The 19,682-nt window shown below is 34.4% G+C and overlaps 1 protein-coding gene and 1 long non-coding RNA gene across 8 annotated transcripts in view; both read left to right on the forward strand.

Annotated features, from left to right (window-relative positions):
* LOC145307377 (uncharacterized) overlaps positions 1 to 19,682 on the forward strand; it is a 449,599-nt gene that overhangs the window by 397,594 nt on the left and 32,323 nt on the right. The gene's annotated exons all lie outside the window — the stretch shown is intronic.
* LOC145307700 (uncharacterized) lies at positions 6,709 to 10,175 on the forward strand. Its single transcript, XR_013875575.1, has 3 exons — positions 6,709 to 6,779; positions 8,530 to 8,696; positions 9,943 to 10,175. It is a non-coding gene; the product is annotated as an uncharacterized LOC145307700 (long non-coding RNA).

The raw sequence follows: 19,682 nt of genomic DNA on the forward strand, positions 1-19,682 counted from the left end.
TAATATGAAATATTATATCCCATTGTATAATTTAGTTAAAGGTTTTTGTTTGAAGCTTAGGATATCATTGACTATTGAACCATTGTCTTGGGACAGTTATTATATGTTTTTTAGTCCCTTTCTGCCCTGTGGAATACAAAGCCCCTAGTTTGATTGGTTAGTACAAATTTTTTCCACTAAGAAATTATTATAAACAAAATTAACACTTTTTATATCCTATTATATAAAGTAGTAAGGTTTTTTGGATCATGCTAACCACTGAACCGAATGGATTCTCCATTTCAGGTAACCTTCTTATAGGTCCCGGAATGATTTTAGACTATTTTTCTGCCCCATCAAATACAAAGCCCCTAGAGGCTGGGGGCACAGTTGCTAGTCTAAATATATGGCAAGAAAGGTTGCACATCCTTCCTTTTGATAAAATATTTGCTAAATATCAGAGAAAATTTAGCTTAATTGTGGACCATCTGATTGAAGGGTAACAAACAAGGGGTTTTTTTTTTTTTTAGTGACCCCAGCAAATTTTAAAACACATGTTGATTACACACACACACACACACACAGAGAGAGAGAGAGAGAGAGAGATAAAAGGGATTATTCAAGTTTGATGCTTTTATAGAGTTCTGATATTCTGATATAGGAAATATTTGAAATGAATTGACACATTGAATTATGCTACTCAGAGAAGCTTTCTATTTATAATTTTGTATATATATAGATAGATAGGATGGAAAGATAGATATGTAGATTTCAAATCCAATGATTTTAATGTACAAAAGGATTATTTTGTTTATTATAATTTTAGGGATGTACATCAAATTATTGTCCATTGACAAATCCCTTTGAAGTCCTTTTCTCTAATATATTGACAGACAGACAAACAGATTTTCATATGGAAGTAAGAATTGATTAATAGAATTGCTTAGTAGATAAAAAGAAAGTTTCAAAAGTACAAGTTCAAGTTCAAAAGTTTCAAGGGAGGGTCTCTCAGAGGCACAACACTAAAACAAACATACACACACACACACACACACATGTACACACACAAACACATATTTAAAGCTAAACTCACTAACGGGTCTGCCTTTATCTATCTACCTAAGGGGGGGGGGGGAGGGTCTCTCAGAGGCATAATACTAAAACAAACACACACACACACACACGCATATTTAAAGCTAAACTCACTAACAGGTCTGCCTATATATATATATATATATGTATTTAACTTTCTATCTACCTATCTTTATAGCAGCTACTTGCCCAGATGCCTATAGGGTTGGGGTGGGGTTGAAGGGGGGTGGGGGGGAGAGGTTTCATTGCTTTTAAATTTCAGGGGTCAGAGAAATTGGGAGGGGGATGGGATTTGTTGAAGGGTTCTCTGTTGAAAATCATTGGCGTACTTATTTCTGTGCATGGGTGTTTGTGTGTTTGAGTGTGTGTATGTATGTGTGTGTTTAAGGGGTCAGAGAAATTGGAAGGGGGTGGTTGAAGTGTTCTCTGTGTGTGTGTGTGTGTGTGTGTGTATAATCACATATGTTTAAATTTCTAGGGGTCACAGGAATTCAAACCAAATTAGTTGCTATGCTAAATACTATAAGCCCTCTTGAGAGAGAGAAAGAGAGAGAGATAAAAGGGGATTTGTTAGGTTCAACCTGTTCATGTATATTTCTGATCTCCTGATATAAGAAATATTTGAAATGGATTGAAATATTGAGTTCTACTCATCAGGGAAGCTTTTATTTGTAATGTTAAATTTTTCTACCAAAAGTAAAATTAGCACTAAGTTTTTAAATTTTCTATCGCTTTAGTTAAATATGATTTTGAAACTTAAATTATCCTCCTATCCACATTTTTAAATAATTTTTTTTATTGCAAGAAATATAAAATTAATCTATATCACAATTTTATAAAATAAAGTTGTCATCACAGCACCCCTGCCCCCCACTTCATTCCCCACCTTAAAATGTTGTGGAAAAAAAAGAAATTCTTCTTTAACCCCCCCCCCCCCACCTACACATTGTTCTATTTTTCTCACATAGCAACATCCTTTGTTCCAATAAGTTCTAAGATTCTCTTTTTTAATTTTTATATGCAAGTTTAACAAAAATTTTTAATTAAAAAAAAAATTAGGAATTAAAACTCTTTGGGGCAATACTTACAGTGCCTGTATCCAGTTGTGTTACTAAGTACCAAATATAACCTAACCTAACCTAAATAAAGTAAAACATTAATTGAAAAAAAACTTCCCCTTTTTTTCAGCTAATATAAAAGATAATGATGGTAGGGTTTTTGTGCTCAACAAAGCACTTTGTGAGAAAATAGCCAAATTCAATATTAGGGCACAGAGCAAAAGTACAGTTTTGGCTATTAAAGGTTAGCAACAGTTTTGTCTCATATGTCATGTGACTTATTAGTGTGTGCGTTTGTGTGTGTTAGTTTTTTTTAGATATTTTGAGCGACAATATAAATGCCTGGATTACCCCCTGTGTCTATGTGTGTGTGTGTGTTTGTGTGTGTGTGGGCGTGTGTGTGTATGTGTATTATCATTTGTATGTGGATTTTTTAAAGTAAATGTATTAAACCCCAACCTAGTTGCTATGCTAAATTTCAGTTATATAAGGAAAGAGAGAGATAAAATGGACTGTTTTCTTAAAGGGGCAGAGCCAAGGGTAGGGGTTAAGGGGTTACATCCTGAGATAGGGTTGGTTTCAACCTATTTTGATAATTTGATGTTGCCATGGAAATGAACACTCTATCTATCTATTTTATTTATATAATTGTATAAATGGATATATAATATACATGGATATCATGACGGCAGAAAAATAGTTGTGAATTTAGCTTGCTAACCTAGAACTTATTTATTGGTCAGTTTGTTTATCCAATAGAAGGGGAAAGAATGGCTTACAGGGGAAGGATGGGGGAATATCATTATTTTAGCCCACTGCATGTTTCACTTTATTAGAGAACATGCAAATCTGGTGCAACATCCAGTAATAATTAATCCATTTTTGTATATACCCCAAAATTATCGAAAATAGTCACCTTACATAAATATATATTTTGGGCCCTGGAATTTCTTTTTTTTATCTTGTATTCAATGAATTGTTACACTATAATTGATTAGTATTAATATGATAATAAACTGTAAAAAGCCAAAATTATACATGCAATTGAAATTCCATTTTCCACATAGCATAATGAAAGTGAATTATAGAGTAACTTTGCTACCAGAAATTTGGAATATTTAAACAATCCAGGGCCCTTGAATTTCTGTACCTTTCATAACATTTTTCATCTCCGCCGATGAAATACAACAATAGGTAGTTCATAATTTGTGTGATTTTATATTGATAATTTGCTTTATCAATATTTATTGGATAAATTTTTTAGTGATTTTGCAAAAGCATTAATAAGTTTAGTAGTTTGTCATATTAGTTATCTATCTATGCTAACAGGAATACTGTTATTTTTTATATTTTTTATTATTTGCTTTAAATAATTTGTATTCTATAGGCCAGGAAGGAAGGGGACAATGGACCCCAAACTTTTTAATGAAGTTTCTTTTTCGTTGGCTTAAAAACTTTGGGGACATTTATTGACTTTTGATTGGTTGGTTTATTAGGTTGAGTTTCCAAATGTTTCAAAAATTAGTTGGTATCTACAGATGAGGAATCACTATTGGGGATGTATATCAAATCATCGACCATTGTCTTATCCCTTTAGATCCCTGTTTATAATCCATCATCAAAAAGTTAAAAGTTTTTTTGTGCATGTCCAATGTTTGAGAATGTTTATCTACCTTCATTCCTTTATTTATCAATTGTTTTTAGGTCCTTTTTAAGGGGGCGTAGGGGTGCCTCACCCCCCCCCCCCCTTAAGGAAAAAACTTAAAACCACCAGAGGAACAGTAAGTTTATTCCCTAAGAGACGGACATCATTCTACTTTGTATAATTGATTTAAAACGGCTATTATTTTTTAGTTTTGAAGCTAGAAGAAAAATTTTTCAGAAAATGTTTGTTAATGTTCTCAAAATATAAATGGCAGTGGCAGTTGTACTTGGTAGATTCCAGCTACCACAGTCACAGGAAAATTGTACTTGGTTGATTCCAGCTGCCACAGTCACAGGTAAATTGTACTTGGTAGATTCCAGCTGCCACAGTCACAGGTAAATTGTACTTGGTAGATTCCAGCTGCCACAGTCACAGGTAAACTGTACTTGGTAGATTCCAGCTGCCACAGTCACAGGTAAATTGTACCTGGTAGATTCCAGCTGCCACAGTCACAGGTAAATTGTACTTGGTAGATTCCAGCTGCCACAGTCACAGGTAAATTGTACTTGGTAGATTCCAGCTGCCACAGTCACAGGTAAATTGCGATTTTCATAAAATTTTTATTTGTCATGTATGAGGTGTAGAATTAAGTTTTTGATAGTATATTCCCTGAAAAAACGTGCCCAATAGGTTCACCGTTTACAAGATTTTAAGCTTCAGATAGACAGACAGTTGGACAGTCAGATGGACAGACAGGCCAGTATATATTTTCATTGACCAATGGTAAGCCAGTATACAATTTAATTGAGCAATGATAGGCCAGTATACATTTTGATTGACAAATGTTAGACCAGCATATATATATTAATTGACAAATGGTAGGCCAGTATACATTTTGATTGACTAATGGTAGACCAGTTTACTTTTGAATTTACCAATGATAGGCCAGTATACATCTTTATTGACCAATGGTAGACTAGTATACTTTTAAGTTGACCATGATAGGCCAGTACTACTGTAGCTACTTTTATCATGATTGTTGTCATCCTTGTTTTTCTTTCAGAATCAAGGTACTAATTATGGCTAGGGGTGGCTGGACTCAAGCTCTAGCTTGGCGGCACTGAAGCAGGTACACCTGTCTGTCTGTCTATCTGTCTCTCTGTCTGTCTTATCTATCTATGGGTGGCTGGACTCAAGCTATAGCTGATAACCTTGGCGGCACTGAAGCAGGTACAGCTGTCTGTCTGTCTATCTATCTGTCTATCTGTCTGTCTGTCTGTCTTATCTATCTATGGGTGGCTGGACTCAAGCTATAGCTGATAACCTTGGCGGCACTGAAGCAGGTACACCTGTCTGTCTGTCTATCTATCTGTCTATCTGTCTGTCTGTCTGTCTTATCTATCTATGGGTGGCTGGACTCAAGCTATAGCTGATAACCTTGGCGGCACTGAAGCAGGTACAGCTGTCTGTCTGTCTATCTATCTGTCTATCTGTCTGTCTGTCTGTCTTATCTATCTATGGGTGGCTGGACTCAAGCTATAGCTGATAACCTTGGCGGCACTGAAGCAGGTACACCTGTCTGTCTGTCTATCTATCTGTCTTATCTATCTATCTGTGTAATAACTAGTAAAATCATACACATGTATCTAATTATCTATCTGTCCATCTATCTATCTAAGGTGTTAGGTTCGAATCTCGGTCTGACACCGCGTCATAACTAAAGACGTTAAAAATAGTTCCTACTGCTGCTATGTCAGTTGCGCGACATAAATAATTAGAGTAGGGGGAATGTCAAAACAGGCACAACTTGATACCATGCACAGTTGGGACTTCTAAGACAAAGGTCGTGCATCACAGAGTGTTGGTTGTCTGTTGGATGTTACTTAACCTAATATCCTTGGGTGTTTGGGCAGAGAAGGGTGCGTATCAGTCATCCTTAGTTCTCCTGGATTGCTGGACCAAGACCTGGACAGTACATCAAGTCGATAAGGTCAAGGACTGCAATCCCGCCCGTACGAGGTAATTAAAAGGTAAAAGGTACCTATCTATCTAAGTAACTTTCTATCTATCTATCTAATTCAGGTTTATAGCTGTGTATCCTATACTTCTACTCTACAGAAAACTATTGTCAAATCAGGTCAGTATCCACAATTATGATTGACAAAATTACCTTTTCTTTAGATTAATATTGTGCTAGATAATTTTGTAACAGTACCCAAAGTTTTTAAGCCCAACTAATAAGATCCCAAGGAAACTATTGTCTAATGAGGTCAATATTCCCAATTATGTTAAACAAAATTACCATTTGTAGATTAATATTATTAGTTGAAAAGTTGGGACTTTTGGAACTTTTATTGAATTTTGATTGTTTGATTCATTAATTTTAGTGTTCAAACGTTTTCACCACTATTTTAATCTACATAAGAAGTAATTTTGTGTATCATTATTGGGGATGTGAATCATTTTATCGGCCATTGTCTTATCCCTTTAGATCGCTGTCTACCAATACTTAAAAATCTTTTAATTTTTCATTCAAACATCTAAGGAAAGCTGTCAATAATACGATGCGAGTTTATTTGTTTATGCCTTGTTTGTTAAGCTTTGCTTTTATTAGGGAGGGAGGGGACAATGGACTGTTTATAACACTGGTCCCCAAAGTTTTATAATAATGTTTTCTCATTAGTTGGCCTACCAACTTTAGGGACTTTTAGAAAACTTTGATTTGTTGGTTCAGTGTCCAAACATTTCAACTACTACTTTTGATTGACAGAAGGGGTAAATTTGTGTATCATCATTGAGTATGTACATAGATTTTTCAGCCATTGTCTTATCCCTTTTAAGCTTCGCATTTATGGATGTTGCCATCCTGGGATATTAATCGGTTTCGAAGCCATACTGGAAAAATATTATTATTATTCTGTTCCTTGTGTGTTTAGGTCATGTGATCGGTTCCCAGTTTTATCCAGAGGAATTTGCCACCACCTCATATCTGGCTAAATTAATAGGTACCCAAACTTTTTACTTTGACAACAGCCGTGTACTTTGGGTATTCACTTGTACTTGTATTCACTTTCATAATATCCGTGGAAAGCTGTCTATAATACTATAACAAACTCTTCTTTATATTTAGAATCAACGGCCTAACAGTATGGCTTTGAAACCGATTAATATCCGCTGGATTTAAAACTTGTTTTCACTTATAATATCCGCAAAAAGCTGTCTATAATACTATAACAAACTCTCTTTTATAATCAGAATCAACGGCCTAACAGTATGGCTTTGAAACCGTTTAATATTCGCTGGATTTAAAACTTGTATTCACTTTCATAATATCCGCGGAAAGCTGTCTATAATACTATAACAAACTCTCGTTTATATTCAGAATCAACGGCCTAACAGTATGGCTTTGAAACCGTTTAATATTCGCTGGATTTAAAACTTGTATTCACTTCCATAATATCCGCGAAAAGCTGTCTATAATACTCTTTTTTATTCAGAATTAATGTCCCGTGGCTTTTAAAACTATTAATATCTGCTGGATTTAGAACTTGTTTTCACTTATAATATCCGCGGAAAGCTGTCTATAATACTATAGTATCTCACTTTTTCTATTTAGAATCAACGGCCCAACATATATGGCTTTGAAACCAATTAATATCCGCTGGATTCGAACTTGTTTTCACTTATAATATCCACGGAAAGCTGTCTATAATACTCTTTTTATTCAGAATCAATGGTCCAACAATTATGGCTTTGAATGCAATTAACATCCACTGGATTAGAACTTGTTTTCACTTATAATATCCGCGGAAAGCTGTCTATAATACTCTTTTTATTCAGAATCAATGGTCCAACAATTATGGCTTTGAATCCAATTAATATCCACTTGATTAAAACCGGTTTTCACTTATTAATATGCGCTGGATTAGTACTTGTTTTCACTTATAATATCCGCGGAAAGTTGTCTAAAAGGGTTCTGGCTGTGGCTGTAAAAAACTGCTGCTGCTGATATGCTCCTCCCTGGTTTAAATGAGGTCAGTATCCCCAATTATGATTGACAAAATTAACTTTTCTTTAGATTAATATTATGTTAGTAACCAACAATAAAATAATAAAAATAGATATAAGTCCAATGAATAAGTTCCCAGGTAACTATTGTCAAATAAAGTCAACTTCCCGAATTAGGATAAACAAACTTACCCCTTTTGTAGATTGATATTATTGGTTGAAAAGTTGGATCACTACTAGATTGGAACCAATAGATAAGGGTACTTAAAGTCTTTAAGCCCAACAAATAAGAAACTATCATCCAATAAGGTCAGCTCCCCAAATTATGATAAACTAAATTACCCCTCCTGTAGATTAGTTGAAATAAGGTTAGCTTTGTTGTAATTCACAGTCCCTCCCTTTAAATATCTAATTAAGTATTCCTCGGTCACTGGGTACCAGTGTAATTTACAGTCCTTCTCTAATAATATCTTGACTGAACTCATTCTGCCCACTGTGTTTTAGGTAGGTTAACAATAAAAGTACCCAAAGTTGTTTGGCCCTAACTTTGGTTATCAGTGTAATTTACGGCTATGCATTCAAAGGGGGTAAAGAGATTTTATTATTCATGGAAAATTGTCTGTAATACGTGCCTATACACGATTTTTCAGTATGTATGACTGAATCGGTTCTAATCCAGTGGATATTAATTGGTTTTGAAGCCATACTGGAAAAATTTTATTATTATTCTGTTCCTTGTGTGTTTAGGTCATGTGATCGGTTCCAAGTTTTACCCGGAGGAATCATATCTGGTACCCAAACTTTTTATTTGGACTGCAGCCTCATACTTTGGGTACATTTATTGAATCTTAGTTGGATGGTTTGAAATAGAAAAGTCCAAGCAATTCAACAGATTATTCTAATCTACAGAAGGGGTAATTTTGTTAATCATTATTTATTTTTAGTAGAGAAGCTACTCTATGAGTCACTTTGTCTGTCCGTCCATAATGGTTGGCGATTTTAGTTTTTTTTATACATGTAAGAATTGTCTCATTGATTTCAAACTGTGTATGATGATTCCTATAACAGATAGGTACAGTTTAGAAAGCGTAGCAACTTTATAATTGTTACCAGAAAGTCTGTACATTCATTTTAAACATGCAGATTTTTTTACATTGTTGACAACTTTTTGTATGATTTGTTTGTTGAGTTACTTGGTTCTTTAAAGACAAATTTCCACGAATATTAAAATGAAAAATTATAAAATATATAAATAATTTTGTTAGTTATGAGATTTCTAATATAAAATTTACATAAAGATAAACATTGACGAAGCCCAATCTGTATCACTTTTGACGTCATATTCTCCATCTCTTTTATACGGGTTTTCTTTCACACTTCTCCTCTCATTTTATGACGTCACAGGAATCAAAAGTGGTACAGATTGGGCTTCATCTAAACATTTTCATAATGGGAACTGAGGAAATAGAGGTGGCGTTGAACGCCCCCCCCCCCCCACTCCCCCCAACCACTAAAGGTGCGGCAAGGGTCCCAACTGTTAAGGGTTAAAGTCGTTTGCATAAAATATTTTAGCCAGCTACAAGGTTCACTTTATTAGAGGTTGAAAGAAATCAAAACTAAACAGAAACTGTTAATTTATAGATAGATAAAAAGATAGATAGATAGGTAGGTAGGTAGATAGATAGATTGATAGAAACTGGTTCTTCCTAATGTCCTGAAATTTATAGATAGATAAATAGATAGATAAAAAGATAGAAAGATATATAGGTAGGTAGATAGATAAATAGATTGATAGAAACTGGTTCTTTCTTATGACCTGAAATTTATAGATAGATAAAAAGATAGAAAGATAGTTAGGTAGGTAGATAGATAGATAGATTGATAGAAACTGGTTCTTTCTTATGTCCTGAAATTTTTATATAGATTGATAGATAGATAGAAAAACAGATAGATAGATTTAGTCAGGGATCTAAAGGGATAAGACAAGGCCTTGGCTAACAAAACTGGTATTAATCATATGACTTTTGATTTAATATTCATGGACAATTGTCTGTAGTACAAGTCTATAAATAAGTTTTTAGTATGACTGAGAACCAGTTCTATCTAATCTAGCTGATATTAATCGGTTTCGAAGCCATACTGGAAATATTATTTTTGCAGATACGGCAGAAAGCTGGCGATTGCGCCACCCCCTTGGTTGGGATGATCCTAGGCCACGGCATTTCCCTGCTGAACCTTTACCTGTGGTATTTACCAGCTGAGTTTATGCTCTTCAGCATGTTGTATTCCTTGTTTGGCGGATTCTCCACTTTTTTTGTAGGTAATAGATTTTGTTTCTAATGGATATATTATTACTTGGATGTTGAACAAGATTTTTCTGTACTCTGATAATGTGAAACTTATAGCTTATTTACCCCATCCCCTCACCTCCTACTGGATGAATAAATAAGGAAAATTGTGGCAACCTAAATTAATATTCCCCTAGTAATATATCCACTTATTATATATCCATTGTATTTTATTAGCTAAGCTAAATCAACAATGATAAACATAATTACCCCTTTTGTAGATTTACAAAATTTTCAAAATGCTAGCTAAAAAAAGGTTTAATATAAGTTCCCAAAGTTTTTAAACCAACGCATTTATATATCGACTGTATAAAACTTTGGGTACTAGTATAATTAATAGTCCAATGTCATCTCCCTCCCTTCCCAAATATTTTAGAACCTTTTTATATATTCAGCACATCATTTCTGCAATACCAGGGAGGGAGGTGTCATTGGGCTATTTATTACACTAGTCCCCAAAGTTTTACAATAATATTTTTAAATTCGTTGGCTCAATAACTTTGGGTACAACTACTTAAATTGAATTTTGATTAATTGGTTCTTTAAGTTGAGTTCTGGGTTAAATTTGAACAACAAATTTTAATCTACAGAAGGAGTATTTATGTGTATGATCATTGGGGATGAACATTAATTTATCAGCTATTGTCTTATCCCTTTAGACCCCTGCAATACTCGTAAATTAGTATCAAATTAGCTAACATGGAAATGATTTATTGGTCAGCACATCCATCCAGTAGAAGGGGAGGGGTATGAGGTAAAGGGGATGGATGGTTAGGGGGATATCTGTATTTTAGCCAGCTATGAGTTTCACTTTATTAGAGTACATGAATTTCTAGTGTGGGATCCAAGTAATAATATTTCCATTAAACGCCATTATATGTTTAAACCTGAGTTCAGGGGAGGGGGGTAAGGGTTAAATGCTTCCTATTGGTCACTGTTAAAAATTCTCTGCATAAATTATCGATGTCGTTATTTCATTGGTTTATTTGGTCAAAAGTATCTTAGGGTTAAACGCTAAACGCCATTTAAATTTACCAGAGTTCAGAGGGGGGGGGGGGGTGAAGGTATAAATGCCTCTTATTGGTCACTGTTAAAAATTCTCCGCTTAATTTATCGATGTCGTTATTTCATTGGTTTAATTGGTCTTAGGGTTAAACACAAAAACGCCATTATTAAAAGCGAAAGGGTTGTAAGTAACGGATAGTTCTTTTCATTAATTTAGGCAAATTAGAATTGTCCTTTCGGTTTCAAACTTTGTATGATGATTCTTATAGGAGTTAGGTACAATGTAGAAAGCGTATCAACTCTATAGTCATTACCAAAATGTCCGTATGTCCATTTTAAACATTTTGATTTTTTACTTTTTTGACATTAATTTTTTGTATGTTAGAATAATCTGATTCATCTGATTTTTGAAATACTGATTCCTATTACAACAAGGAACAATGTCATAAGCAAAGCATCTCTATAATTAAGTCCTTAAAATGTAAGTACGTCCTTAAATATTATGTATTTATGCAGTATTGCAACAAATTTACTTAAAATTGTGTTTATACTTATACAATAATAATCTGCTTATTCAGTACTGAAGTGTTAATGTTCTTTTGTCCTACCGTTTTAGAGCTTTGATTTTATGGATATTGTCATCCTTGTTGGTTTTTCTTTACATGAGTTTTATTCAGTGAGGGAGGAGACAATGGAATATTAATTAGAGTAGTCCACAAAGTTTACTTATTCATTAACCATATTTGAAATTTGTAAAAAAAAATTGGAGGGGGATCTTTTTTTTAAGGCGTTGGCGTGCCTCAACCCCCACAAGAAAATAGCTTAAAACCATCACAGTACCAGTAGGTTTATTCCCAATATGTTCATCAGTTACCAAGATTTTAAGCTTCAGATGGACTGTTAGACAGATGGACAGACATACGGATAGACAGCCAGACAGACAGACATACAGACAGACATACAGACAGACATACAGACAGACATACAGACAGACATACAGACAGACATACAGACAGACATACAGACAGACATACAGACAGACATACAGACAGACATACATACAGACGGACAGACAATGTTATACTTTGTATTATAGATAAATGGTTTTATTTTATAATCAGCATCATATTATCTTAATTTGTATTTTTCTTTTTCAGGAAAATGGTTCTGTAATTTCTGGTCTTACCAGAGTTGTAACACATCAAGGAGGGAGGAGACATTGGGATGTTTATTACACTAGTCCCCAAAGTTTTATAGTAACGCTTTCTTGTACGTTAGATCATCACCTTTGGGGACTTTTATTGAATTTTGATTGATTGGTTCATTAAGCTGAGTGTCCAAACGTTTCAACCACTTATTATAATCTAGAGAAGGGAAAATATTGTGTATCATCAATGGGGAAAAAAATATGATACAAATATTTAGGTCTAGACAAAATAGTAAACTGTAAACGGCGTTATCCTCTTAGAAAATTTTTTTTCAATGTTTTTTCAATTTTGTACCGCCCCCCCCCCCCCTCCCCCGACTACCGACGAACAACTATTTTAGGTTAGGTTAGGTTTTAGGCTAGGGAGCCGAGCGCTGCGGCTAGGCAGGCAAGGGGGCCGAGCGCTGCGGCTAGGCAGGCAAGGGGGCCGAGCGCTGCGGCTAGGCAGGCAATGGGGCCGAGCGCTGCGGCTAGGCAGGCAAAGGGGCCGAGCACTGCGGCTAGGCAGGCTAGAGAGCCGAGCGCTGCGGCCAGAGTTCATAGTTTGCTGTTGGGAGGGGGGGGTTACTCAAATTTTAAATATTGAAAAAAAAATTTCTAAGAGGAAAATAACCTGTAAACTTATTGCAAATCTTCTTGAATAGAGGACACTGTTTAAGGACATACTTACATATCATAGCTGGACAAAGTGTCTAAAAAAAAGCCATGTGACTTCATAAAAATGAGAGAGCAGAGAGGAAGGGGGAAAAAAACCATATAAAAGAGATGGATAATCTGTCATTTTTATGACGTCACAAGGCTGATTTTTGAGACACTTTGTCCAGCTTACATGTATAAACTATTGATTGTTAGATAATCAAGGATGACAACATCAATAAAGGTGAAGCTCTGAAATTGAATGAAAAACAAACATTAACATTTGTAGAGTTTCAGAAATGAATAAGCATAATATTAAATAAACTAAATTGTAGGTAATTTTGTTGCAGGACATAATGTTTAAGGACATACTTCCATTTTTAGGACTTGATTACTCACTTTTCAAGTCGTACCTAACTGTTATAGGAATCATCATGCAAAAACTGAAATTATTATGACAATTCTAATCTAATTACAGACGAACGGACGTGCGGACTGACGGACAAAGTACAGAAAAACTTAGCATAATTGGACATCTCAAATAGCAATGAAGTTAAATCAATGAAAATATTTGAAATTAATTTTTTCTTGAAATACTTGCAGATAGCATTTTCAACCCATCCTCACATTTTTAAACGTAGCCACTCAAGTACAAACAGCTGAAGTATAATTTTTATATTTCTGAAAACTAGAACTCAGTGCGGTTCTAACGGTATGCATGATATTTTTCTACCATTAACACAAGCCACGCAATGTGAGTTAAAAAAGAGGGTGCCTGGGAGATGTCAGATTTTCTATTACACAGGGATCTACTTGAGTTACAAGCAAGGTTTACTGTATAACACTTTACTGCAACACAGCAATATTCAAAGCAGCACTAGACTTCATTTCTGAATCCAGGGAAGGAAGGGATATGATCGTTATTTAGCCAAGTATAGCGAGAAACTCACTACAGTGCCGTCAAACATTATAAACCATATTCTTGTGAAATATGAGGAAAATCTATCTGTTTAGAATATAACAAATATATACAGTTCCGGCCCGCGACCTTCACTCAACACATAGCGCATCCTCTGGTTGTCGGGGAGGTGATGGGTTTGAATCCTGGTCCTCCTCATAACTAAAGACATCAATAATAGTTCCTACTGCTGCTATGTCAGGTGCGCTACATAAATAGAAATAAGAGGAAATACATTGGTTCTTAACAGGTCCTACTTGTTACCTTGCACAGTTAGGACTTCATTACGTCATAGGTTGTGCAATCAAAAGGTTGGTTGTCTGAAGGATGTTTAAACATATAACCAATAACCATGCACATCATTAATCAAAATTGGAAAATACATCAAAACTAAGATCTCTTGTATCTTGTCCTCAAAGGCTAGGTAGGTATACAGGAAAATATGTTGAAGTTGATAGGACAACTCTAACATGCCTAAATTAATGGGAAGAACTATCCGTTATGGACAGTTGAAAAGACGGACTTACTGACGGACTGACCCTAATTTTCAATAAAGCTTTGCTTTTAAAAAATGATGCAAAAATAAGTAAGCCGGGAAAGTAACAATTATGTTTTGATTTCAGAAAATGGTTTATGCTGGATGGTATCAACTATTTACCTATTATTGGTGGGGCCTGGATGTTTAGGGGCCCCTATACACCCCCACAGAAAACTAGAGAATCCTTCATATCAAGAGGTATACTGAACATAGTTGTAAGGCTACTTATAATTTAATATTGTCCATATAGACAGTTTTATTTTTAATAACAAAACTTTCAAGTTCTGAATTTCTTTACTGTAATATAACAAGAGTTAAAACAGCACTAGTCTTCCTTATTGGGTCCAGGGAAGGCTGAAATGTGATCGTTTTATAGCGAGAAACAACCTAGAGTGCCGTCAAACAGAAGCAGCCATTATCTTGTGATATATGGGAAAAATGTGTGTGTTTAAAGTGCAACAAATATATACAAAAATCGGCTTTTTTGTCTCCAGTAGCGCATCCGCTTGTTTTTGAGGAGGTTATAGGTTCGAAACTTGGCTTAACACAGCGTTATAACAAAAGACATTAACAATGGTTCCTGCTGCTGCTATGTCAGGTGCGTGACATTAATAGTTTGGAGTAGGGAGAATGTCATGGCCCAAAATACATGCACAACTCATTAACATGTAACATGTTAGAACAAATGTCGAGCAATCAAAGAGTTGGGTATTACTTTACCTAATAAATTGGGTTTTTAGACAGAAAAAGAGAGAGATTGGCTTCCCTCAGTTATCCTGTGTTGTTGTTGGACTTGTCATGTCATGTGTTCAACACCTGTCTTACCAGTATTAGACAATACACAGGTATACATATATTGTCATGTCATGTGTTCAGCACCTGTCTCACTAGTATGACTTAATACACAGGTATACAACTATCTATATACATATATTGTCATGTCATGTGTTCAGCACCTGTATCCCTAGTATGACTTAATACACAGGTATACAACTATCTATCTATCTATATTGTCATGTCATGTGTTCAACACCTGTCTCGTCAGTATGACTTAATACACAGATATACAACTATCTATCTATCTATATTGTCATGTCATGTGTTCAACACCTGTCTTACCAGTATGAGACAATACACAGGTATACAACTTTTATAAAAAGCCTCGTCAGTATCATATAATTTATAAGTTTAATTGAAATGCTGTGACACTTTGTTTCTGCTAGCAGACAAAGTAAATATCAGCAGAACTCTTATAATATGTTCACATGTATATGTCCTCATGTGATGTGCCCAGTTACATTAAATAGAATAACTCTTTCCACATGAATTACATGTAAATGGTTTCCTTCCTTTTACCAGCGCTTTAGTGGGTTTCTCTTGACATATAATTAAACAACAATCATTACCATGGATGTAATAGTGTTGTCTAGTGCTGTTTTCATTGTTGTGTTTTAACAGTAAATTGTTAAACAGTTTTATTAACTGCATCATATTATAGACAGCAGTCCGACCCATGGGGCTATCAAAACTGGTTTTAATATGTTTTTATATGAAGCTGTGAATGATTTTTCATTATAGCTAAGAACCGGTTCTAATCCTGCGGATATTAATCAGCTCTAAAGCCATACTGGAAAATAAATAAATCACAAAAATTAAAGCAATTTGTTTTTCAAGAAAAATATACCCATATGTATTCTCAATAATTTGCTACACATGTCACATGAATATGAAACAACTGTCATAATAAACAGGTTGTTGGAACGGTGATCCCAAGTATGATTAGGAATAACATTGTTTTATTAAATATATCATCATTCTGTAGTTCAGTAGAACATCTGCCATACTATTTACCACAGAATCTCATCACTATGTAGTTAAGTAGGACACCTGCCATAGTTTTAGAGGACAATGGAAATATCAGCAGAACTCTTATGATATGTTCACATGTTTATGTCCTCAAGTGGTGTGTCAAGTAACATTTAATAGAAACATTATTTCCACATGAATCACATTTAAATGTCTTCCTTCCTTTTACCAGCGCTTTAGTGGGTTTCTTTTGACATATAATTAAACAACAATCATTTTCCTTGAACAGTATACAGTAAAGTTTATTCGTGATTTCTATAACTTTTTCTATTATCTAGATTTCTGGAATACTGATACCTGGTACGATTAGGCATAGTGTTATCTGCGAACCAAGTCTTGTGAATGTGAGTATTTTTGTCATTGCTTGGAAGTCTAGAATATATGCCTTACTTTATTTGACCGAAATTCCGATTTGTGTACCCCTAGCCTTTTGGGGAAAGCTAGGTAGGTATAATAAATAGTCTAAAACCATGCTAATACGTTTATAAAGCTTTCCTAAACAGTGCAAACCATTCGGTTCAGTATTTTCTTAGGTACTAAGCATTAGACACAAAAAAAATATTACTACTTTTTATTGAATAGGATTCAACCCTAAGTATAAAGCTATCTGTTACAGACGTACGGACAGACAGGCGGACCAACCCTATTTATAGAAAAGCTTAGACTTCATATATTACCTGCTTATATTACATTTTTCCATTTTATTCTCATTTTTAAACACAGTAATCATATCTGAAAATATTAGTTTCTATCCGAAAATTAACATGCAACTTATATAGTACAGTAGTATGGAATACAGTAGTATAAAGTTTAATACAGTTTACAATAAATTATGCTTACCTCACAATTACAAGGTAGTTTTATACCAAAATGCTTCCTGTTACAAGTCATTTTAACTCCTAATTTGTTTTCTGAAAAAAAATAATTAAAAAAATAATAAAACAATCAGGGATCTAAAGGGATAAGACAATGGCCGATAAATTGATGTAAATCCCCGATGATGATACATAAAATTACTCCTCTTGTAGATTTCAATTAGTGGTTGAAACGTTTGAACACTCAAAATTCAAAATATTCCCTAAAGTTGTTAACCCGAAAAGGTTATTATAAAACTTTGGGGACCAGTGTCATAAACAGCCCAATGTCCCATCCCTCCATGCAATTTATAGTAGTTTCCATCCCCTCCTTCCTTTCTTGAGAGTCAGTTTCAGGGGAGGTTGATGAGGTTGTTGAACCATTGGTTGAGCCTGAGCTTCTCCATCACTGTGTAACACCAATTCCAGATCTTCATTGAATTCTGGGTCTTCATTGACTTCAAGATCTTCATCAAATTCTGGGTCTTCATTGACTTCAAGATCTTCATTGACTTCCAGATCGTCATTTTGGCAACAGGAACAGTCCCCGTCAAAGGCTTGTCTTGGCTGTCTACTCTTTGCTGACTAAAAAAAAAAGATAGATAGATAGAATAGATAGTTAGATAGATGAACTATTGAGATTGATAGACTTTAAACCAGATATTACTTTGAATAAAACTATTGACTGCGCCCCTAGTTGTAGACATTCTGTTACTTTTATACAATGTTTGTTATAAATTTGTCCATGTTTTCTTGTTATAAAGTGAAATTATCTACATATCTGGTATAACTTACTAGGTATGAACAGATAGATAGATGAATAGATAGATATATATATATATGAATAGATTGATAGATGAATAGATAAATAGATGGATAGATAAATGAATAGATAGATAGATGAACAGATGGATAGATGAATTAATAGATAGATAGGTGAACAGATAGATAGATAGATAGATAGATAGAACAGATAAATAGATTGATAGATCTATGAACTGCATCTATCTATGTGCTATAACTTACTAGGTAATTTACAGTAATCTCCTCTCCTGGTTCAATATCCTCAATAGTTTCGAGTCCAATCTTCTTTCCAGGTATAATGTTGGTGTACCTTAAATAATTGTCAATCAGATGAAAAAAATTAACACAGGGTGCACAAGGAAACTCTCTTGCTGACTATATTTCTGCTGGTCTGTCTGTGACAGGATACATAAGGAAACTGTCTATATTTCTGTCTGTCTGTCTGTATTTAATAAGTTTAAACACTTACTCGCTATTATATCTGGTGCAGTGATGATTGACGAGTTGAAGAGGTCCACATAGGTTGAATACTCCATTGTGCAACTTAATCTCTGAGTAATCTTCACCAAGACGACACTAAACATGATAATTATTTCTTTTTATACGAATGTTCAACCATGTTATTTTTTGTGACTTGACACAAAGTTCCTCCACTTTAATTTGAAATTCTAATGCCTAGCCCTGTGGGACCTATTCCTACTGTACCTAATTTAACCCAACCTAACCTCACATAAAGTAATAATTCTAATGCCTAACCCTGTGGGACCTATTCCTACTGTACCTAATTTAACCCAACCTAACCTCACATAAAGTAATAATTCTAATGCCTAACCCTGTGGGACCTATTCCTACTGTACCTAATTTAACCCAACCTAACCTCACATAAAGTAATAATTCTAATGCCTAACCCTGTGGGACCTATTCCTACTGTACCTAATTTAACCCAACCTAACCTCACATAAAGTAATAATTCTAATGCCTAACCCTGTGGGACCTAATCCTACTGTACCTAATACAACCAAACCTAACTTCACATAAAGTAATAATTCTAATGCCTAACCCTGTGGGACCTAATCCTACTGTACCTAATACAACCAAACCTAACTTCACATAAAGTAATAATTAAGTCCAATATCATCTATAATTTTACTAATTATTGTAATTTGAAGTTTTGTTTTATAATGTGGATATCTATTGAAACTAGATACAACCAAAGATAGAGAAATATGCATCCATGAATTTAAATTACCTCATATTTGGAATCATGAGGTTTCTTTATGAGAATAGCCTTTAGTTCTGCTATCTTTGTACCCTTGGGTATAACTGTTGTACTAAATACTCCTACTCCTAAATTAGAATAATTTAATATTTTGTATATATACTAGCTGCTCACGCTTTGTTTTCAAATAGGGCTGAATAAGGCTGTAAATTAGCTTAAAACCATACCAAGACCTAAATCTAAAAATGAAATATCCCAAAACAATCAAGGGACCTATGTGAATCTTACCTAAAAAAGAGAACCAATTCAGTAGTTATTGAGATCTTAAGCTTCAGACAAAATGCCTGTGATACTTTATATAATAGGATATGCCTGTATAATTATTTAGAAGTGGACAAGATATTTCAGAGGTATATATTTTATTAAAAGTAATTGCTTCCAATATGGTTCTTCTTTATTAAGAAG

This window comes from Acartia tonsa, chromosome 15 (assembly GCF_053477335.1).
Source record: "Acartia tonsa isolate MP-2025a chromosome 15, ASM5347733v1, whole genome shotgun sequence".
Classification (NCBI taxonomy): Eukaryota; Metazoa; Arthropoda; class Copepoda; order Calanoida; family Acartiidae; genus Acartia; species Acartia tonsa.